At 44.7% G+C, this 23,890-nt stretch overlaps 1 protein-coding gene across 3 annotated transcripts in view; it reads left to right on the top strand.

Annotated features, from left to right (window-relative positions):
* The first annotated feature begins 259 nt into the window (after positions 1-259).
* The window catches only part of WASF3 (WASP family member 3), a 74,290-nt gene continuing 50,659 nt past the window's right edge, over positions 260-23,890 (top strand). For all 3 annotated transcript variants that reach the window (XM_043892240.1, XM_043892238.1, XM_043892239.1), the window contains exon 1: positions 260-377. The gene's annotated coding sequence lies outside the window, so the exon portion shown is untranslated. The remainder of the gene's footprint in view (positions 378-23,890) is intronic.

The following is a 23,890-nucleotide window of genomic DNA, read 5'->3' as shown; positions in this document are numbered from 1 at the left end:
CTCACCTGTCCAACCCCCGGGGGAGGGACTTCGGCCAGAGCCTCATCCCCAAGCCAGGGGCGGAGGACCAAGGCTAAGTACCGCCTCCTCCGCAATGCCCCGCCCCTCGGCGCAGACACGCCGCGCTCCTACCGCGCCCCCATTGGCCGAGGCGCCCGCCAATCCGAGAGCCGCGGTCGGTGAGCGGGCTCTGGTTGGTGGAGCCGGCGATGGGCCCCACCCCGCTCCGCCGGGCCCCCAGCCGGGAGGGGGCGTGGCCGCGGCCGTGGCCGGGCCGGAGGCGGCGTCGCCGGCGCCGCTGCGCGCGGGGCGGTGCGGGGCGGTGCGGGAGGTGCGGGGCGGCCGCGGCGGGACCATGGAGCTGGGGGCGCGGACCGGTGAGTGCGTGCTGCGGCCGGCCGGCTGTCTGTCCCCGGCCTCGATCCCTGCCGGCTCCGGGCCGGGCGGAGGCGGGTGCGCGCCCCGCAGCCCCGCGGCCAAGTGAACTTGCTGCATCGCCCGGGCGCCTGGGCGATCGGCGGGGCCCACTGCGGCCCGGCGCATTCTCCTCGCCGGCTTCCAGCGGTCGGTCTGCGGCCCTTGGCCCCGGTACGCGCCTCCCGGCCCCAGGGCGGGCGCCCGGGCCTCGGCTCGCGCCGCACGCACGAGCTCGGGGCTGCCCAGCGCCCGGGAACCTCGCGTCCCTCCGGGCTGCGCGCGCCCTCGTCGCACCTTGGCCCGGTCCCCGGGTGCCCGCCGACCGAGGTCCGGCCTTCTCCGCTCGGCTCGGCCCTCCCCCGGGGCTGCGGGCACCCGAGGTCAGGGTCCCGGCCTCGGCCTTCGTTCGGGCTGGGCTCCGGGAAGGGGTCGGCAGCCCGGGAGCGGCGCGCTGCGGGGCCGCGGGGCCGCGGGGTCGCTGGGCAGGGATGCGTCCTTCGGGGAGACTCTCCCCGCGGGGCCGGCGGGGCCCGGGGCTTCGGCCGGGGGCGAAAGCCTTTGCCTCTCGGTGTGCCGGCTCACGGGCAATGGCGATTTCTTCTTGGTTCAGTCTCTGCAAGGGAGAGTTCCCTGGTGGAGAGCAGAGTTCTTAATTATTAAGAAACTCAGCCGTGGGCTTAAGGGATGAATGGAACATCTCATTTCTTAGCTGCTATTGGGCGGAATAGGAATTCTTTCTCATATGGGGGTGAATTTTAAATACTCAGTCACTACTAGCAATAATTAATAAGTTTTTAAAAGCTGACACTTTAAAAGGTCTGCTTTAGCTTTTGAAGCGCTTCAAATCAAGTGTCTCGTGGGGCAGGAGATACTAACTTAAGAACTGGAATCCACATTTTTTTAAGGGGAGGAGCCAGCCATTAGAAATGTTTTGCATCTTTAAAAAAAATGAGGTTTGCCAAAAATTTAAAATGTCTGCTTCTCTATCGAAATTAGGTTCAAAGTATTATAATTGACTTACTTTTCTTTTGCCTCTAGGGCAAATTCCGCTGAAGGTTGGTTGCTTCTTTTCGTATCTGCTTCACCCAACTTTCCTTTTCTAGCAGTGAAACAATGCGGAGATTCTTGAAAGCTAGTTCTTTTTATCTGCTTGAGAGGTTAAACAAAAGGAAGCCGGTCTGGTCTTTCCCATAGGCAGTTCTCATTGTGTGTCTGGGCTCCTTTCTAAGAACAGCCACAGTCAGACTCATTTTTCTTCATTTTAAAAGACCTCCTTAATTTATATTCATGAGAGTTGTGTCTTTTCAGACGTTTCAAACTCACTAGGTTGGAAAGTTTGCTTGGCTTTATGTAGTTACCATCTGACCTGTAGTCTCTGTTTTCTTACCACCATGAAAAGCTTGTTCTAGAACTATCTACTTATAAAAAATTGTTCCTGCCCTTCTGGTTGCTGACCTGAAGTTGCATTATAGCATCGTTTTCTCTGTCTGTCTCAGATTTATTGACTGAATAGTCAATGATGTTCTATACCATTTTTACAAATTCTGAATATAAAGGTAGAAAAACACACTTCGCTGAGCAGTCCTGCCAGCATTAGGGCATCGCTTCTCTTCCCAGTGTGTCCTTGTAGGTGGGCTTTACCCTTCTTCCTGTGGAGGTCTGCATGTGACAAGGAACTTTTTGGTTATTGGGACATTTTGATTGAAACAGTTGCCTGTTTCAAGTGTTCAGAGGTATCTGAGCTCCTGGGCTACTGCTGATGGTCTTTCAGAGTGCCCAGAACTTTCTCTGAAGGATAGCTCTTCGAGATTGTGTTTTCCAGGCATAGGCGACTGTTGTTCCTTATATTTTCTTGGGAGCGCATCCACATGGCTGGACAGACTGCAAATGCTCAACTTCTCTTTTCCATCTTTTTCTTAGCACCTGGTTTTTCCAAATGCTCTTGGCATTTGGACCTCTGCATTCTTCTTCAGCGCTGGTTCTTTACCTCCACCTCATTTTAGGCAGGTAATACAGGAATATCGTAGACCAGCAGTGCATAAATAATGCATATTGTACAGTAATTTTAACATCACTCTAGAGATCAGTGGAGTAGAAAGTCTGCAGTCTCCTCTCCTCCTCTTATTGGCGCTCTAGTCCTGTCCTGTTTGTTTCTGCATGGTCAGGTGTGTCCTTGGAGAACGGGCACTGGGGCAAGGCTGGAGGGAGGGGGGTTGAAGAGTAGGATGGGGTTGTGTGTGTTGGCAGAGGGAGGGGACAGGGCCATGCAGGGTGTTGGCTGGTGGATGGCACTGCTGTCCCTCGACACCAGGTCAGGGAGCAGCAGCCATTCCCTTGGGGGAAGATGCTGACCTTGTCAAGTTCAAGGTGCCTGCAGGGCACATCGGTCAGTGGCTGCACTGGGATCCAGATATTGGGAGGTGTCTGGACTTGGAGACACACACTCGAGAGTTCTCAGCATTGGCTCCCAAACTACTTGCTACAGTGAAGTCACAGGGAGATTGTGGGGATTAAATTGTTGAAGGAGCCTCAGCGGTGCAAACACCTGTCAGTGCTGAGCACCTAAGGACAGCTTCCACCGGAGTTTCTACAAAATTCCTTCTGATGATGTCATCTTTGCAAAGCTAGACCTTCCCTGCTTGCTAGGGAAGGGCTGGGGGGAATGGTATCCAGTCTGACTCCAGGTGTGAGAAATTGTGAGCTGTTCCACACAGGTATGTGGGCTGTTCATGGTTTATTTAAGAGTGAAGTAAAATACCCGTTTTCTCTCAATAGAAGTGCACTGTTTTCAAATGGGTACTAAGTTGCTAGTAGATATTTGTTACTTTCATGTAGCTAAGGGTTTCATTACTCGCTGGGTATTTTCTGGGTGCAGTGAACATGTGCAGTGAGCAGAGAAAGTTCTGGAACCTCTGCCTTTGTTAACAGTGGAGGCTGTGGAGTAGATCAGGTTATTCAGGGAGCATGTGTAGAGTGAGAAGAGAAGTGAGGAGAATGGACTCTGAGGGGTTCTCATGTTTAAAAGGCAGGCTGCCACGTCAAGACTGCAAATGGGAGTTGGGGACATGGTTGGTGTCTGGGAAACCATGATCCAGTGAAACGTCATTCAAGGGGGGGGGGTGATAGCAGCCAGGACATTATCACAGAGGTGATGGCAGTGGTGACACAGTTATGGGAACAGGAGCAAGACAGCCAGTTTGTAAGGGGGCTTCCTTGTAAGTGGGGGCCAGAAGTGTGGTGCTGAAGGGTGATGGAGGAGGGTAGGTGAAGGGGGGCATTTTCTTCTTTTTTACTGGAGGCGTTTGAGCATATTAAAGGACCAAGGGGGAGAGGGTGCTAGACAGACATGCTGTTGGATGGTGGTTTCAAGGTTTTTGTTGGATTTAGCCCTAAGATGTAGTTACTGATTTTGGCAGGAAGCATCTCAAGGGAGCCTTATTGCTCTGGATTGAGGGGTGATGGAGCGAAGGGGGTGAAGCCAGTCAGGGAAGGCTAGATTTTGAAGATGAGAGAAGGGCCTTTGCTTAGAGAGGAACCCTAGTTCAGGGTGAGTTTTGTGTTTTGTGACAAACACAAAATGGGGACTGGCACTCAGAGAGAGGATTGTTATGAGTTAAGCTAAAATGGAACTGTTGCAGTAGATAGTAAAATCTTTGGATTGGGACTTTCATGCTCCCAGCACAGGGCCTCAGGTTCAAGGCCCCTGGTCAAGGAACTAGAACCCACATGCTGCAACTAAAGACTCCGCCTGCCACAACAGAGATCAAAGACCCTACATGCTGCAACTAAGACCCGGCGCAGCCAAAATAAATAAATAAAAATAAATATTAAAAAAAAAACTTTGGATAGCATTGGAACACAACTTTTAAGGTCCAGTACTGTCAGAAGTTTCCTTTGTTAAAAGCAGTCTTCTTAAGATGCTGTTTTCCTCTTAAGGCATGCTTTTCCTGCAGCAGGTGGTTCTTCTAAGGATGGGTATTTGTGTACACAGCCTTGTCATTTTCCCGGGTCCTGGTGTCCTTGGGGGGTCACATTGTCTGTGACATCCTTTCTCTGGCTGCACCGTCCTGGTGGTGCTTTCTTGCCCACTGGTCTCAAGGCCAGTCTTGTTTGTTTCCTATCAGAGCCCCTCCCCCTAACTTAATAGATGTCCTTTGATTAGAATATTCTCCATACTCAGATTTCACTCCAGATCTTTGGAGTCACCCTCATCTGTTTTTTTTTCCCTGGACCATGCCTCTTGTCTCTGAGGTTAGCTCTTCACCTCTGTTGACTTTTTATTTTTAAAAAATTTTAAATATCCCAAACACCCCAGGGTATTTTCTCACTTTTCAGGTCTGTTAGAGCCTCTGAGCCTTGAGTCTGAGCTTAGCACCTGGGATCATTTCTCAGACTTCTTACAAATGAGATTTTTTTTTCCCTCTTAATGCCCGTTGTTGGGGTACCCTCTGACCTTCTGGAACAATGGTCTTGAAATTGATGTAAAGATGTTTTCAGTTGTATTACATATCCTTGAACTTTTTCAATGTTTTATTTATTTTAATTTCTTTCTTTTAGTTTTTGCTTTCTGGTTCTTTTCAGGAGGTTCCCTCGTGTTTGAATGCCTACCATGTATCATGATAGTTACTGGTGGTGACAGGATTGATAGAGCCAAACCCCTGTCCTCTAAAGCCAGAGAGGTGAGGCAGAGGGTTAATTGTCTCATTCACCATCTATAAACTCCTGATGGGCAGGAACCTGACAGGTGGTGCCTGTCTTGGTAGATGTGTCTGGCTTTGTCAGATGACCTCAGGTAAAGACCTCAATAGCTCATAGCCTTAGCTCAAAGGGGTAACACTCATTGTCTTCTGCCAGCCAACTTGACCTTTGGTCTCTGAGTGCTTCTGACAGTATTGGACTTTAAAAGTTGTGTTCCAGTGCTATCCAAAGTTTTTTTTTTTTAATGTTTATTTTTATTATTTTGGCTGCCCTGGGTCTTAGTTGCAGCATGTAGGGTCTTTGATCTTTATGGCGGCAGGTGGAGTCTTTAGTTGTGGCATGTGGGATCTAGTTCCCTGACCAGGGCTTGAACCTAGGCCGGCTGCATTGGGAGCATGGAGTCTTTGCCACTGGGCCACCAAGGGAGTCCCAATCGAAAGATTTTATTATCTACGGCAACAGTTCCATTTTCGTTCATCTCCTGCCATCCTCTCCCTGAGTGCAGGTCCCTGTTTTGTGCTTGTCAACAGTTCAGTGAAATTCTGTTGGCAGTGTAAAGGTATGGATGTGATTGACTGTGAACCACAGCCCATGTGGCCATATTTTATCCACTAAATGAATGAAATAGTGTATTCCTTGCCCATAGAAGAGCCTCAACAAATATTTTTTCATTGACTGAATGTCATAAATTTTGATTCATGACCTAAGCAGAGCACTACCCCTACTGTGTAATTGTAAAAACTTGACTGGAGTCATTTTGTCCTGCTAGCGTCACACTTATTTTCTTTCAGCTTTTCAAACTTGTATATGATGCTGTGGTTTTTGGTTTTCACCTGTTCCTTTATGTAGTGCTGGGTTAGGGAGTTACCTGGCAGATTTCTGCATCGGCCTGACATTGTAGCTCTTTCCTCAGGCTAGAATGAATGCTTCTGGAGAGGCTCAGGGATTTAAATTACTCCTTGTGGTGCCTGGAAGGAATAGTGCCTAAACAGAGAGCCAAGTGTCCAGTCCGAAGTGGGATGGCATTAACCAGGAAGTTGCAAGGAGAGAGATGAAGCAGCGTTTGCTCCTGTTGGTCTCATCCTCAGAGCGGCTGTCCGTAGCCTGGAAAGGGGAGCCACAGAGTCACCTTCCATTTCTGCAAAGTAACATCTTAATTTGGGGGCCATGATTGTAATTTTTTAAGATAAGACATTCGTCTGTTTCAGTAGTAACAGAAAACTAATTTGTTTTACAACCGGCCCTGTATATTTAGAACATATCTTTGTTCTTGGTTTTCCATAGGATTTGTCTCCCATTTTTGTACAGTTCAGAGTTAACCACCTTGATTATTGATTTAAAAAACGGCAGTACACAGAATCCCCCAAACTCCCCAGTCACCTGTCTTCAGATTTCAATTGCACATGGCAAACAGCTTTGTTTCCAAAGGCTTGACTGCAGTGGAAGTTGTTCTTTGAGATGTCCCAGGGAGGAAGATTATTAAAACATTACTTCTTTTTACAAATTGGCATTGTAATTTTGAATGGTTACAGGCTTGTCAGCCTTAGTGAAGTCCCTGCCTGAGCCTAATTAAAAATGCACTGTTTGTCCATTGCAGTCACATAGGTTAGTTAAAACCTTCTTCAGGATGTCCAGGAACATCCTGGACATTCTACTCCTCCAAAAAAAAAAAAACTATGGACATGACAAAACCTTTGGGCATCATTTGAAAGAATTGTATTAGGGATTAGGCATTAAAGGGTTTAGAAGAGAATTTCTTTTAAGCCACATCTGTGGCTACTATTCCCTGATACACAGTTTGGAAGTTTATGGCTTTATTTCTGCAGCTATTTGGTGGCTAATGATTGTCAAACTTCACTTGAGACAAATGATATTGCCCTGTATTTTTATATTTACTCAGCATTTTTTTTTCTTTTTTTTTGGACACCGAAATAACTTAGATCCACTGTGTATAAGTGAAAGTTCCAAGTACAGTTTTGTTTAAATGGAATGTGTAGTCTTTTCAAATATTTATTGGGATACTTGATGATTTTATTGGACAGAAACAATGGGGGTTTATCGCTCTTGTTCCCCCATTACATAGAGGCTTGAATTAACTTATAGGAGATGCTCATAATAATAAAGCTGTTATAAATAATGAGAATCAAAACTCTATGAGGATCGGGAATTAAAACGACAATATCTGTACTGTCAGTGGCATTCGAGCCTTCCAGGTCATTGTTTTAGATGTGATGGACTTATTTGAATAATGCAAGGTGTCAGTGACTCAAGTGGCTTGAGGTGGTGTGTGTTGGAAGCTCTGTTGGAATTCAGTTTATTCCTCTACTTACAAGTAGTTTGAAGGCTGTTGTATTTTGCCTTCTCTATTAATGCTGGAAGGCATGGTCATAGGTGAATTTTTCACTCTTCTTGTGGATGGTTTGGAGGGAGAATGGGGAGATTTTAAATTAGGTAGACAAAAATCCTCGGAGCCTGGAAGTCCTGCCAGGCCAGCATAATTTTAATATCTAATATTGTCAAGGATGTTACAAGGAAAAAAATCAAAGGGTAGTCTGATTCATAAATGTGCTTGCTAAATCCTAAAAAATAATAGTTACATCTATTAATATAAAAGGATAATACATCATGTGCTATTTGTGTTTATTCTAGCATGCATTGTTGGTTTAGCATTCAGAATCCAGTGTATATCACCATATTAATGAAGGAAAAAAAACTAGACAATCACCATTAGATGCAGGAAACACTAAATTTAATATCTATTTGTGATGAAAAACTTTCAAGCAAAGCAGGAAGAGTATCTGGAAGAAAATGTGCAGCAGGTGTCATATTGGTGGTGAAATAATAAAGAGTGACCTTCTGAAATTGGAAATGAGATATGGATGCTTGTTATCACATTTATTCAGCATTATGTTCTGGGTTCTTGCCAGTGCACGAAGATAAGAAAACGAAATAAAAGCAACAGGAGTTGGAAGAGGAGAAAATTCAGTACATGCAGACAAAACTATTTTGTATGTATAAACATCCAAAAGATTATGTGTAAGTTATTAGACTTAAGATGGGTGTTTAGGCTGCTTGCTAGATTCTCTATAGCCATAAACAATTAGAAAATGAAGTTAATAAAGGTACTGTTTATAATAACAGTAAGTATCTGAATATACAGGAGTAGAACTTGCAAGTAATTTGCAATACCTTTACGTAGAAAACCATAAAATATTTAGAAAATTCAAGGAACAGGTAAGTAAAGAAGGAATATACCATGTTCATGGAGTGAGAGACTAATATTACAGAGATGTCCATTCTTCCTAAATTGATACAGATTCCTTTCAACTCTAGTCCATAGCCTGAAAAAATTTAGGGGTATGGAAATTGGCTATGTGTTTATGTGTTTCTAGGATTTATATGAATGTAGAGAGCAGAGAATTTCAAGATACCCTTGAAGAAAAACAAGTGGACTTACCAGATATCAAGAGTTTATAAAGTCATATGTTCTAGACAGTGCAATATTGGTACAGGCGTAGGCAAACAGATTAATGAAATTGTATAGAAAGCCCTGAAACAGAACCAGAAATGTGTAGACATTTGATTGTATTACATACAGAAAGTTTGGAAAGTATGGTCTTTTTGAGAATTGGTGTGTGATCCAAAAGAAAAATGGGTAAGAGATTTGAATAAGTATTTTGCAAATGTACAGGTATGGCCATACAGATGGCCAGTGAACACATGAAAAGAAGCTTACATTCATTAGGAATCAGGAAGCACAGATAGAAATAATCCTGAGATGCCGCCGTACAGTCATCAGATTGGCTAACATGGAAAAGACCAGACAGAGGCCTGTAGTGTGGAGAGCAGTGGGGCAGCGGGCACTCGTATCCCTGACCCATGGGTGTGCGGATTGTCACAAACATGGAGAATTGTCAGGCGTTATTTACTAAAGCTGACTATCTACATGCCTTGTGAGCCAGAATCTCTGTTCTAGGTGTACACACATCCAGCAGAAATGCACGACCCTACCAGGATGCAGGTATGGTGGTGGTCACAGCAGCACTGCTGCAATAGCCCGTTTGGAAACAGCCTAGATGTTCATCAGCAGTAGAGCGACTGAGTAAATTGTGGTGAATTCACGTATTGTTCAGTGATAGAAACGGAAAACATAATGCCTCCATGCAACAACAGTGATAATCTCGTACATTTAATGTTGGGCAGAAGATGCTCAACAGCAGAATTCATAACTGTGAGATTTTACTTAAATAAAATTAAAAAGGGGTGTTAAGGAAATGGTTCCCTTTGGGAAGGAGAAAGGATTAACACCTGAGCGGGCATGGAGGGCACATCTGAGGGTGCTGACAGTGCCCCGCTTCATGATCTCTGTGAATTACCTGGGTTTGTCCACTTTATGGTAATTCTCTAAAAGTTGTAGGTTTAGGGGGATGTGAACCTTTTTGTAGATGTGAAATATTTCCAAGAAAAAAGTTTTAAACATTTAAGTAGAAAAAGAAAAGGAAGAGGCCATTTGAGTCTGTTTTAAATGTTTTTAATGTAATTAAAAAGAAAAACCTTTGTTTTCACCTTCTTCTTGTTCAGTCACCCAGTCGTGTCTGACTCTTTGCGACCCCATAGACTGCAGCACGCCAGGCCTCCCTGTCCCTCACCATCTCCTGGAGTTTGCCCAAGTTCATGTTCATTGCATGGGTGATGCCTTCCAGCCATCTCATCCTCTGACACCCTCTTCTCTTTCTGCCCTCAATCTTTCCCAGCATCAGGGACTTTTCCAATGAGTCGCCTGTTCGCATCAGATGACCAAAATACTGAAACTTCAGCTTCAGTCCTTTCAGTGAATATTCAGGGTTGATCTCCCTTAAGATTGATTGATTTGATCTTCTTGCAGTCCAAGGGACTTTGAGGAGTCTTCTCCAGCGCCACAGTTCAAAGGCATCAATTCTTTGGCATTCTGCCTTCTCTACGGTCCAACTCTCACAACCACTGGGAAGACCCTAGCCTTGACTGTATGGACCTTTGTTGGCAGAGTAATATCTCTGCTTTTCAACACACTGTCTAGGTTTGCCATTGCTTTCCTGCCAGGAAGCAGTCGTCTTCTGGTTTCATGGCACCAGTTGCTTTGTGCTGGTTTGTGTTCTGTGACCTTATAGAACCTGTCTTTTGGTTTTAGCAGTGTCACTGTGGATTCCCTACATATAGGATCTACATATAGGATCATGACATGCTCTAGTCATGAAATTGACTGCTGCTGCTGCTAAGTCGCTTCAGTCGTGTCTGACTCTGTGCGACCCTATAGACGGCAGCCCACCAGGCTCCGCCATCCCTGGGGTTCTCCAGGCAAGAACACTGGAGTGGATTGCTATTTCCTTCTCCAATGCATGAAAGGGAAAAGTGAAAGTGAAGTCGCTCAGTCATGTCCGACTCTTCGTGACCCCATGGACTGCAGTCTACCAGGCTTCTCTGTCCATGGGATTTTCCAGGCAAGAGTACTGGAGTGGGTTGCCACTGCCTTCTCCGTATTAATATGACATGTTGTGCTAATTGATTTTGTGGGGTTAAGCTAACTTTGCATTCCTAGGATAAATCCAATTTGTTCATGATATGTAACTTTATTTTCTAGATTTGATTTATTTTGTTGAGGGTTTTTGCATCTAATTCAAGAGGGCTGTTGATGTATAATTTCCTTGTGGTATTTTGTTTGGCTTTGGTGTCAGCATAAAACTGGTTTGTAGAATGAATTAGGAAGTGTTTCCTCTTGTAGCAGAATTTGTGAAAGATTGGTATTTCTTTTTAGATGTTCACCTGTGAAGTCATTTGGACCTGAGCTTTTCTCTGTGGGAAGATTTTTAATTACTAATTCAGTCTCTTAACTTGCTGTCCATTTATTCAGCTTTTCTCTTTCTAAGTCAGTTTTGTTAATATACATGTTTCTAGGAATTTTCCTTTTCATCTAAATTGTCTAGTTTAGTGGCATAAACTTCTTCAGAGTATTTCCTTGTAATCCTTAGTAGTGATCAATGTCTGTTCTTTCATTCCTGACTTTACCGATTTGTGATTCCTCTCCTTGTTTCATGGTCAGTCAGTTTTGTTAATCTTCTCCATCTAGGTAGAACTTAACTTCAAAACTGTTGAAAAATGATCTATGAATGTGTTTTAGACTATAAAATTTTAGAATGACAGTTGTCTGAAACTGTCTCTTTACTGTGAAACTGTTGTACAGCAAGAAGAGAGAAACTAGATTAAAACACAAAGGTAAATAAACTACGCAAGCTAGAGAAGGGGAAAGATGGTGGTGATCCATCACCTTTAAATAATAAGCAAATTATTTAATTATAATTTTTTGCTTCCCTTTTACTGAGTAATTTTCGATATAGGCAAATAAAATTCAAGTGTTTTAATGTTTCATGGATTCCAGACAAACATTAAATCAAAGTATGGAAGATAGGAAATAGGTTGAAAATAATAGTTCTTCTTTATGAGGGAATATTTGTATTTTGGTTTGTTTTCCAGATATAACAAAATCTCACATATATTATCACCTTGCCTATTTTACCATTTTTCTTTTGTCTATGAACTTTTGGGGGGGGGAATGAAAAAAAAGGAAAAAGAAAAACGTGACTCTCTTTGTATCCTGGTCACCCTGCATCCATCCCTCACTATGATCTGTAGAGATGGTGTGTACCCTTGTGAGGGGCTTCCCCAGTGGCTCAGCAGTAAAGAATCTGCCTGCAATGCAGAAGACTTGGGTTCAATCCCTGGGTCAGGAAAATCCCCTAGAAGAGGGCATAGCAACCCACTCCAGTATTCTTGCCTGGAAAATCCCATGGACAGAGGAGCCTGGCAGGCTGCAGTCCATGGGGTCATACAGAGTTGGACACAACTGAGCACATATTCTTGTGATGACCCTTTCCAGCAGGAGACGCCATTCCTGACGGTTAGCATGCCCACTGATTATGCATGGTCATCAGAAGCAAATGAATGAGCCCAGAGAAAAATGAAACTGAATCATGCCCAAAAAACACATGATTTCTGGATTGACTGCCTTTCAGAAGCCTTAGCTGTTGAAAATTAGAGATGTATGTATTTCCAGTCATTTCTTATTATGTATTTTTGGGTTTCCAGTATGAAAGGCACTTGAAAATAACCTTTTCAGTTTTTCCTTTTAGAGCAGTTATTAGGATAGGTTCTTATTAATATGAATGTGTCCAAAAGTTGGCTTTCATGTTTTTTTTTCCCCCTCAGAAGTGCTATAGCATAATGAAGCTTAAAAATATGTGCAGTTTCTGTTTCTATCAGGAACATCTCAAAGAACCTCAGTGAATGGAATCCCTTTCAATGGGCTTTGTATAAAAGCGGCCAAGCATTAGATTCATATGCTTTTGTAGGTCTAGTTAGCTTTGAAATATTATTTCTGAAGTGTTGGATTTCATATAATACATTTCAGCACTTTGTTGACTTTTTTCTGCCCCGTAATTCTAGTGTCAGCCTCAAATTATTTCTGGTAATTTCAGATTTTTTTTTAAAGATTATGTTTGTTTTACAAGCATTGGTTTGTTGGTGAAACGAGAAACCCTTATCTGGATGGATGGAATATGATTTCTGTTCCTGAATTGAGTGAAATTTGATTTATCTCAAGTACTAAAATATATAAGAAATTATTAAAATACATAAGATTGCGCCAGTTTCATTTAAAGTTAAGTTTCCAGAAGTTTTGAAGTGTTGGGGATATGAACAGTAGTGAGTTAAGCCACATTTTAGGAAAGTTGAATAAATGTAAACCCAGAGAGGTTTGAGTTGACCAAAACTTTTTGATCTGTTGTCCTTCCTTCTCACGCGATGCGGAAACAGTAAATGCTACATCCTAAGGCTATGTTTGTAGCCCAGTCAGTAAAGAATCTGCCTGCAATGCAGGAGACCTGGGTTCGATTCCTGGGTCGGGAAGATCCCCTGGAGAAGGAAATGGCAATCCACTCCAGTATTCTTGCTTGGAAAATCCCATGGACAGAGGAACCTGGCAGGCTAAAGTCCACGGGGTTGCAAGAGTTGGACACGACTTAGCGAGTAAACCACCACCACCACCAAGGCTATGTTTTAACCCTCTCTCACTGTTGTTGTTGTGTTGTTCAGTTGCTAAGTTGTGTCCGACACTGTGACCCCATGGACAGCAGCATGCGAGGTTCCTCCGTCCATGAGATTCTCCAGGCGAGAATTCTGGAGTGGGTTGCCATGCCTTTCCTTAGGGGATCTTCCTGACCCAAGGATACAATCCCTATCTCTTGCATTGCAGGCAGATTCCTTATAGACTGAGCAGCACCAGGGAAGCCCATTCTATTAAAAAGTATTTGTATTTGCTTTTTAAATTGTGAATTTGTTATTTCCTGCTTTTGTTGTTTCTTTGAGAAGTTTTTTGGGGAAATGGCCCCTAACACACTGTCCTGTGGCTTTGGGCCGCCTCCCCATTCCTCTTCTGTATCACATCTGTAGGATGTCCCTTAGAGCCATGACTGTCTGTTGGAGCCTCTCTTGCTTTCTTCAAGTTTGCCTTTGTGGTTGGGCGGCTGCGTCAGGACCATTTCAGTCTCCACAGGTGGTAAAAGGCATCAGTAAGATGGCCGTCCCCTCAGTAGCCGGGAAAGGTTGGGTGTGCAGAAGCCACGGCTCACCAGAAAGAGATCTCAGAAAGGTCCTGAGAACTCAGGTCAGTGCAGTTCATCTTGGGCTCAGGGCAGTGAATCTCTGATCTCCTGGTCTGTGTGCTCAGTCATGTCTGACTCTTTGCAACCCCATGGACTGTATCCCACCAGTCCTCTGTCCATGGGATTCTCCAGGCAAGAATACTGGAGTGGGTTGCCATTTCCTCCTCCAGGGGATCTTCCCCACCCAGGGATCGAACATTGTCTCCTGCACTGGCAGGCGGATTCTTTACTGATGAACCACCAGGGAAGCCCCTGACCTCCTGTAAGATAATGCATTTTTGCCTCCTGTTTCCTTACATCTCTAACTTTTAAGTGGTACCTCTGGTGCTCTCCTATCATTCCCCTCCCTTCCAGAAAAGAAAAGCAAAGACACCCTTGGTTTTGCAGGATTATGGAGGTCCAGTGAGCATGATAACAAAGGCTCTTCATCATGGCTGAATGACAGGGGACCTGTACGTTAACAGACTGGGAAGCCTTCTCCTGTTCCTTTTTCTTGAGGGCTGGATGGTTTCTGCTGGAATACAAATAAAACACTCAGTATTTTAAAGATATTTACTATGAAAATCTCTGACTGTGGCAAATGAAGGTATCTTATAATTCACGAGAAATATTTGCTAAGAGTGCTTCTCTGGAGCACTTATTTTTGGAGTAGAAGTGTGACTTTAATTTCCAGTACTAGGCAGTGAACATAATTTTTATGAAACTAGTCATGGGATCTGAAATTAAGACTATATGGCCTCTGTTAACCTAATCTACATTTAATATATTCACTGCAGTATATTGAGAGTCCTGGTTGTTAACCAAAGAATTATTTATTGCAGAAATTATTAAGGACAGCTTAATGGAATTGACTTATAATTTCATTCACCTCTTCGTAACTACCAGATTAAAGGATGCTTTGTCTTGAGTTCAGTCATTTCCTCAAATTAAAATAAGGAACCTATAAAATCTTTTTCAGCTTTATGGGGAACGTTCATGGGCAGCAAAGAAACACATGAAATAGTTATTCAGGAATCTTTTTAGACTCTGCATGCTGAAGGTACACATAGGATAAGAGGTTTTGGAATCTTTTGCAAAGTCAGAATTGCCCTGCAAATGACCTTACAGAAAGTCAGAACTGTTTCAAAGACTGTAAACGAAAAAGATGAAAAGAGTTCCTCCTTTGATAGTTCTGACAGCTGGTGCGTTTGGCCAAGGACGCGAAGGAGAAATGTCTCCCGTTCTCTGGGGAGTGATGGTGGGATGGTGGGGAGCAAATTCCCTCCGAATCAGAGCTTCCATCATGAAATACATAATATCCTCCAAAGTAATAGCACGGGAAGCACAAAAGGAAGAAAACTTGGCAAAAATAGAAGTGTGCGAATACGTAATTGTAGCAAATGGAATTCTCATGTCAAAGAGAAAGAATGAGTGGATGAAAACTTGGAGGAAAACAGGCTATGGATAAAGGGGAACGAATCCACAAGAAGTAGAAATTCCATGGTTTCAGGACCTATGTGATACTGATACTGAATAACGGTTGAGTTTAAATATTAATAGCAGCTGCAATGCAGGAGACCTGGGTTCGATCCCTGAGTCAGGAAGATACCCTGGAGAAGGGCATGACAGCCCACTCCAGTATTCTTGCCTGGAGAATCCCGTGGACAGGGGAGCCTGGTGGGTCACAGTCCATGGGGTCACAAAGAGTCGGACGTGACTGAGTCACACACACACACACACACACACACATACACACACAGCAGCTGTTTACCATGCCAATGGAGCCCCCACTCAGCTAAGAGGCTATTCTTTGGTGCCTTCTAGTTTGAGGCCGAGGCATTTAGGTAACCCATAAACTGGTTTTAAAAAAAAAACATGATTAGAAGTGACTTGCTTATAAATAACACATTAGATCAGTCCTGGGTGTTCATTGGAAGGACTGGTGCTGAAGCTGAAACTCCAATACTTTGGCCACCTGATGCAAAGGGTTGATTCATTGGAAAAGACCCTGATGCTGGGAGGGATCGGGAGAAGGAGGAGAAGGGGACGACAGAGAATAAGACGGTTGGATGGCATCACCGACTCAATGGGCATGAGTTTGAGTAAACTCCAGGAGTTGGTGATGGACAGGGAGGCCTGGCGTGCTGCGATTCATGGGGTCGCAAAGAGTCAGACACGACTGAGCGACTGAACTGAACTGACTGAATACATTAGATAACAGTTGTTTTGCTTTATTTGGTCATACGGGGAAGTGAGAAGACTGAAACGTGACCCATGTTGCTGCTGTTGATCCATACGGTTTGTTTGGCTAATAAGTTAGACAGTAAGCTTCTCAAAGGCAGAAGGCTGGCTCTTCTCCATCTTAGAGTTGGTGTCACAGCTTACATACAGCAGGTGCCCAGGCGCGTCTGTGGACATCATAAATCAGTAAGCGTTCACTGCCGAGTCTGCATGCGGACCGTCAGACCGTAAACCCCAGAGCAGGCTTATTCTGGAAAAAAAAAAAAACAGAAACAAAAAAACAAAAATCGCTTGTTGCTTTGCCATGTGTATGTTTTGTTAAGTTCAACTGTGGCCCCAGATGCCTGATGAAAGATTTACTGTGTGGCTGATGGTTTCCAGTGTGAGTGGAGGTCGTAGCTGAGGACAGTGCTCTAGAAACCTCGCTTCCCAGGTCCAGGCAAGAGAGAAAGGTTTGACGTTGTTCCCCTGGATTCTGTGAGGTTTAGTTTTTTTTTTAATCTGGAGCTGTATAGCAAACAGGAGCGCTGTGCAGCGGTGGCGGAGAACTTGGGTGTGTTCGCTGGTCGGAATCGTGTTCTGAAGGGGTCCTCTTCTAGTGCAGAATTCTGGCTTTGTTTATAGAATTTTTAATAATGAAGTAATATTTGATTTCTCCAAGTAGTTTAACATTTGGCTTCTGTTGTTCAATCATGTTTCAAATGATTGTGGCTCAGTGGTAAAAAAATCTGCCTGCCAGTGCAGGAAATGCAGGAGACATGGGATTTGACCCCGGGTCAGGAAGATCCCCTGGAGAAGGAAATGGCAGCCCTCTCCAGTATTCTTCCCTGGAGAATCCCATGGATAGAGGAACCTGGTGGGCTACAGTCCATGGGGTAGTAAAGAGTTGGAGACGACTGACAGTGCATGCATAGAATTTTCAGTAATGATGTAATATTTGATTTTTTTCAAGTAATTTAACGTTTGGCTTCTTGTTCAATCATGTTTTGAAAGACCTTCTCCACTGCACGATACATATTGAAAAAAATCTTCTGTTTCTTTCAGTCCTTTGTTGGCTCGTATTTGAAATTTCTTTTGGTATAAAGGATGGGTTCAGACTCAGTGGATTTTTAACCCCCTAATGGGCCTCAGATATGCAGATGACACCACCCTTATGGCAGAAAGTGAAGAGGAACTAAAAAGCCTCTTGATGAAAGTGAAAGAGGAGAGTGAAAAAGTTGGCTTAAAGCTCAACATTCAGAAAACTAAGATCATGGCATCTGGTCCCGTCACTTCATGGGAAATAGATGGGGAAACAGTGGAAACAGTGTCAGACTTTTATTTTTGGGGGCTCCAAAATCACTGCAGATGGTGATTGCAGCTATGAAATTAAAAGATGCTTACTCCTTGAAAGGAAAGTTATGACCAACCTAGATAGCATATTAAAAAACAGAGACATTACTTTGCCAACAAAGGTCCATCTAGCCAAGGCTATGGTTTTTCCAGTGATCATGTATGGATGTGAGAGTTGGACTGTGAAGAAAGCTGAGCGCCTAAGAATTGATGCTTTTGAACTGTGGTGTTGGAGAAGACTCTTGAGAGTCCCTTGGAGCGCAAGGAGATCCAACCAGTCCATCCTAAAGGAGATCATTCCTGGGTGTTCATTGGAAGGACTGATGCTGAAGCTGAAATTCCAATACTTTGGCTACCTCATGCGAAGAGTTGACTAATTGGAAAAGACCCTGATGCTGGGAGGGATTGGGGGCAGGAGGAGAAGGGGACGACAGAGGATGAGATGGCTGGATGGCGTCACCGACTCGATGGACATGAGTTTGAATAAACTCCAGGAATTGGTGATGGACAGAGAGGCCTGGTGTGCTGCGATTCATGGGGTCACAACGAGTTGGACACGACTAAGTGACTGAACTGACTGACTGAATGGGTTGTTACAGTAGCATTTAATAATAATCTTTACTCCAGTGGTTTGAAATGCCACATCCATTTTAGACTGAGTTCCTAGATGTGTATGTATTTGTCATTTTCTGCATTTTCTAATCTGCTCCTTCATAGGTGTATTTACTCATAAGTCAGCACCACACTGATTAATTACTGTAGCTTTAGTGTCTCTGTGTCTGATGGGGATGCTATCAGCTCTTTAGTCTTCTTTTTCAGAATTTCACATCTCTGCTTGTTTTCCCATAAGAACTTTAAAATCGGCTTGTCTTGTTCCTAAGAGGATTGTTGGGCATACTTAGTGAAAAACCATCCTCTGTGATGAGTGACACTCTGGATTCTTAGGGCCCCATCTGTGTTGTTAGCCTAGAGACTTGATTTTAAACCTAGTTCGGACATTAACTGGCTTTGTAATAAAAAAAAAAAAATCGGATTCACGTTTTACTGTTTTACAGCTGTTTGCAGGTGCTTTTAAAGAATTGCTGTGTACTCACTTTTTTTTTTTAACTTTCTCAGTCACTAGACACAACTATTGTAAGAACCTTTAACATTTTTTAGCATCGAAGTGGGGTGCTCATCCTTGCAGAAGTTGGAAGCAGCTGAATTAGAGTCCTGTAAGCTCTTTTTTGTTCTAAAATTCAGTTCTAGATAAACGAGAGGTGGTATATCATCAACCCCATCAAGGATTGAATTTACATCTTTGTCGTGGCTGAAAGGGCTACTCCAACAAGAGAAACTGCAGAAGTGGTTCTTGGCAGGATCATTTGTCTGTTTCTTTCTTTTCCTCTGTAAGCAGTTGGTGTTTTGAAAGGAAGCATATTGTCTAGATTTTCAAAGTTCTCTAAAAACAGGATGGGGGAGTGGGTTATTTTCGAAGCATGTAACGCAACTGCATCTTCAGCAGAATTAAGTGCTTTGAAAGCTTGCATTCTTTGTGTTGTCATAGTTGACTATTATGATTGAAATAAGTATGTACATATCTTCTTCCCTTTCTGAGTGTTCGTTGTTAGGGCCGGAGAAAGCCTTGGATGGAATGATTATGGGAGGAGACAATCAAGGCTGTGTTAATTCTCAGATGAGCCAGAGTTTACATTTTGAAGGGCACATCACGTCTATACTTTGTGGGATTCTGTAACAGATTGGAAAATAATGGAACAAATGATGGGAGAAGATTGGCCTTCATCTATAAGTGAATAGCGGTTACCATTAAAGTGAGTTTTAAAAGTGAGGAGATGACAGTTTCTTTTTTTTGTCCCCTTTGGAAAATTACTTTCAGGATTCATTGATTTTAAAGTTGTTATGGGACTTAAAGGAAAAAAACCTAAAAAAAGAGCCATGAAAAATCCTATAATTCTATCAGAATGGTATTCTGAAGTGAAGGGTGAGGTTTGGGATGTGTTGAATCTAGTTACAGCAGACAGTCTCTTTAAGAAACGCAAATCATAGGGGTCAATATAGTCATCAGATAAACTTGTTAAATCACCACTATGAAATTAGAAAGGTTAAAGAAGGGGGTTTAGGAAAAACAAGAACATAAGAAAATAATCTTAGAGTATGGCTTCCCTGGGGGCTCAGTGATAAAGAATCTGCCTGCCATTGCAGAGACTGGGGGTTCAGTCCCTGGGTCAGGAAAATCCCCTGGAGAAAGAAATGGCAACCCACTCCTGGATTCTTGCCTGGAGAATCCCATGGACAGAGGAGCCTGGCAGGCTACAGTCCATGGGGTTGCAAAGAGTCAGGCATGACAGAGCAACTAAAAAACAGCAACAGCAATCCTACATTTGGAAAATTCAAACTGGGAGTCAGTTGACTGGATCCAGATGCTGTTTGTGTGCTAAGTAGAAAGAGGACATGCCAGGAACGTGGGACTTCAGTCGGTAAAGCCCTTGATGTGAGTTTCCTTCATTGGCACACACATGATGGGGGTCAGCCAGAATCAGAGTCTCAGATCCCAGGTCCTGGGAGGGAAGCCGACTAGCCCATTTTGGGTCATGTCCGTCCTGGTCACACTGCGGCCGGGGAGCGTGTGTGTGTGTGTGTGTGTGTGTGTGTGTGTGTGTGTGTGTGTGTGTGTGTGTGTGTGTGTGTGTGTGTGTGTGTGTGTGTGTGTGTGTGTGTGTGTGTCTTACTCTTGTTGGGGTGCACTGGCTTCCGTCACACTGCGGCCGGGGAGCGTGTGTGTGTGTGTGTGTGTGTGTGTGTGTGTGTGTGTGTGTGTGTGTGTGTGTGTGTGTGTGTGTCTTACTCTTGTTGGGGTGCACTGGCTTCCGTCCTGGTCACACTGCGGCCGGGGAGCGTGTGTGTGTGTGTGTGTGTGTGTGTGTGTGTGTGTGTGTGTGTGTGTGTGTGTGTGTCTTACTCTTGTTGGGGTGCACTGGCTTCCGTCCTGGTCACACTGCGGCCGGGGAGCGTGTGTGTGTGTGTGTGTGTGTGTGTGTGTGTGTGTGTGTGTGTGTGTGTGTGTGTGTGTGTGTGTGTGTGTGTGTGTGTCTTACTCTTGTTGGGGTGCACTGGCTTCCGTCCTGGTCACACTGCGGCCGGGGAGCGTGTGTGTGTGTGTGTGTGTGTGTGTGTGTGTGTGTGTGTGTGTGTGTGTGTGTGTGTGTGTGTGTGTGTGTGTGTGTGTGTGTGTCTTACTCTTGTTGGGGTGCACTGGCTTCCGTCCTGGTCACACTGCGGCCGGGGAGCGTGTGTGTGTGTGTGTGTGTGTGTGTGTGTGTGTGTGTGTGTGTGTGTGTGTGTGTGTGTGTCTTACTCTTGTTGGGGTGCACTGGCTTCTCCCTGTGGAAGTGATTTTGGGTCATGTCCGTCCTGGTCACACTGCGGCCGGGGAGCGTGTGTGTGTGTGTGTGTGTGTGTGTGTGTGTGTGTGTGTGTGTGTGTGTGTGTGTGTGTGTGTGTGTGTGTGTGTGTGTGTCTTACTCTTGTTGGGGTGCACTGGCTTCTCCCTGTGGAAGCTTCTCTTGGTTTGGAGCATGGGCACTAGGTGTGGGATTTCAGTAGTTGTGGGCTTCCGTAGTTGTGGCTCTGGCTCGTGGTTGTGGTACATGGGCTTAGTTGCCCCAAGGCACGTGGGATCTCCCAGGACTAGAGGTCAAACAGGTGTTCCCTGAATTGCAAAGCAGATTCTTAATCACAGAACCACCAGGGAAGCCCGGGAAATACATATTTTTTCCTTAGATTCTAATTTGATCTTGGGCACCCTTTGCCATCTGAAAAAGCTTCCTTTATAGCTTATATGTGTGCCAGTAAAGTGTCAGAGTGTCTGTTCCCCTACCCTGGCCAGCATGTAGATTTTCGTGTCTCAACCTTTGCTAATATAATAAGTGAAAAGAGCGTATGGCGCAGCGGCTCTCCTCTGCATTTATGGATGTCACGTGAGGTTAGCCACTTCTTCATGCTTAGGGTTAGTTGCTCAGTCTTGTCCGACTCTTTGCAACCCCATGGACTGTAGCCCGCCAAGTTCTCTGTTCATGGAATTCTCCAGGCGAGAATACTGGAGTGGATTGCCATTCCCTTCTCCAGAGGGTCTTCACCACCCAGGGATCGAACCCGGGTCTCCTGCGTTGCAGGCAGATTCTTTACTATCTGAGCCACAGGAAAGTCCTCTTCATGCCTGCTCTTCTGTTAATCACTGGATGGAGCGTGACTTAGTTCCCTGAGTTCCCTGTTTTTGTTCAGACGAGTCCCTGGGCTGCAGGGAGTCTTCTGTTTTGTGAGAGGATTCATTTGGGAAGAGTTTCAACTTGTTCTGTGAGGCATCAGATATAGCACTAGGTTCACATAGATATAGGTTCATCTTGGGACCAGCTTGGGCGGGGGGAGCAGGCAGGTGCCAGCAGAGCACGGAAGGAAGTGAGCGCGCCTGATGGGAACCGCCGGGCCGACAGGTCGATCGTGATCAGTAGGACTGTAGCCGTGACCACTCAGCAGGCATCGGGAACTGTATGGTCTGGCCAGTTACCTATGTCGCAAGTGACAAAGTTCCATGAACGTTAGAGACGTTGACCTGGTATGGTAGTGTCCATAGATGCCTGTGTCGGATGCATCTTGCTGATTCAACATTGTTGAATGCTGAAAGTAAAAATCCTTTGGGAATGATTTTGCATATATTTGCAAATCTCCCCTTTGGCTATTTCTCCAAAGCACCACGGAGCTGGGCAGACGTGTCTGTGTGCTTCTCTTGCAGTTACGTTAAAAACAGTCCCGCTGGTGAAGGTTGGGGTGGAGTGGACCATCTTCCTCTCAATGTTAGACCTCGTGCTCTGCGTGATCTTGGACATGGGTAGACTCACGCTGCTTGGCCAGATGATTCTTTAGACTTTAGCCTCGGTGAACACCCTTGTCATGCCTCTCACACTGAACTGGAGCAGGGCAGCGTCCCGTCCCCACATTGGTTCCTTGACTGACCACCACCACCCCTTCCTGGATTTCCGCCAGTGCGGGCGAAGGTGGCCTCATAAGCTCAGGTTACAGGAGTGAATGGGGAATGTAAACACGCCTTTGTTCTCGTGTGTGTAACTTTCCCTCCCCTGTGAATGAAACCCATTCCGTTTGGGGAAGCTGGTGCTGAGCCCGCATCTGAATAGCGTTCACAACAGGATTTCTCATTAATATGCTTTGTCCGTCCTCGGCAGCAAGACACTGTTCGGATATTCTTGGCTGGAGGCTGGAACGCTTGGGTTTCCTCCCTGCTCTTTTCTTATCTGTGATCCTCTGCTGAGAAGATCTCTCGTCCCCATTTAATCAGACTCAGAAGATTGCCGTCTCTCACTCTCTGTAAAAAGATGTAACCTGATATTTACTTTCACTTCAGTCACTTTTTTTTTTTAATTTTGACCTTTCTTATTTGAGGGGAAAACTAAAAGGAGGCATAAGTTGATAAGTTGATGATTCTTATAAAATGTCTTTCTTCCTACAGATCTCATCTTTAAATGTAGATCTTAAACCAGAAATATCCCCTGAAAATTTACTCGTAGAAAGTAATCTGGCTGAGACTTAAGTACAAGGCAGATCTAGATGAGATCACTGAGGAAAAGTTCCAAATAAATACATCTAAAATCTGATAGTCTCATAACTCGCTAGTTTCTTCTGTATGAGAAGTAGGGATGAAACGCCACACGGACTTAAAGCAGGCTGGCTGTTGACTCCCGTGTTATGTGTTGTGTTCTCTGGACACTGGGGATTCATCAGTGAACCAGACAGTGAGAAAATCTTCGCCCCACCCCTGCTGAGCCACCATTAATGGGAGAAATGGGCGGCAGAGGAGGAAACCTAGTCAGTTACACACACGTGCACATCGGAAGGAGGCGGTGGTCTGGGGGAAGAGGAGTCCCCGAAGGACAGGGAGGTGGCCAGAGTCAGATGGGAGAGACGAGGCAGAGCGGTGAAGGGAGGGGAGGACACGGGCCAGGTGCCTCTTCCGGGTCGTCGTAGGGCTTGTGGCTTTTACCTGAGTGAGGTGACCAGCCCTTAGAGAGTTTCAGATCAGGAAAGACGGAGAGCCAGCTCCCCTGTTGACAGAATTGCTCTCCCTTCTGAGTGGGGAATAGGCTGTTGGGAGCCAGGGGTGGAGCCCAGGCCTCCGTGGGCAGCCTGCCTTCCTGCACTTCCTGACTTTTATGTTTGAGGCTGAGAGGTCGGAGCTTGTAAGTTCGCCTCCTGGGGATACTGAAGGGTAAACTATAAAGGACCCAGACGCTTTTTCAGTTGTCTTAATGCCACCTTTATTTTTCTAGACCTGAAATTAAGTCACCTGAAATTCGCTCTTGGTTTTTATTTTACATTTTGCTTTTTGCTTTACATTTTAACTCAACTTCAGATTTTTTTCTTATAGTTGATACTCTTTTTATATCATCTGTTAATGTTTGCCTTGTTAGCATTTATTTCACATGAGATTCTCTTGCAGATTTATTTATTTACCCTTTCTG

The sequence above is a fragment of the Cervus elaphus genome, chromosome 30 (assembly GCF_910594005.1).
Source record: "Cervus elaphus chromosome 30, mCerEla1.1, whole genome shotgun sequence".
Taxonomy (NCBI): Eukaryota; Metazoa; Chordata; class Mammalia; order Artiodactyla; family Cervidae; genus Cervus; species Cervus elaphus.
This window is presented reverse-complemented; position numbering and strand designations above follow the sequence as displayed.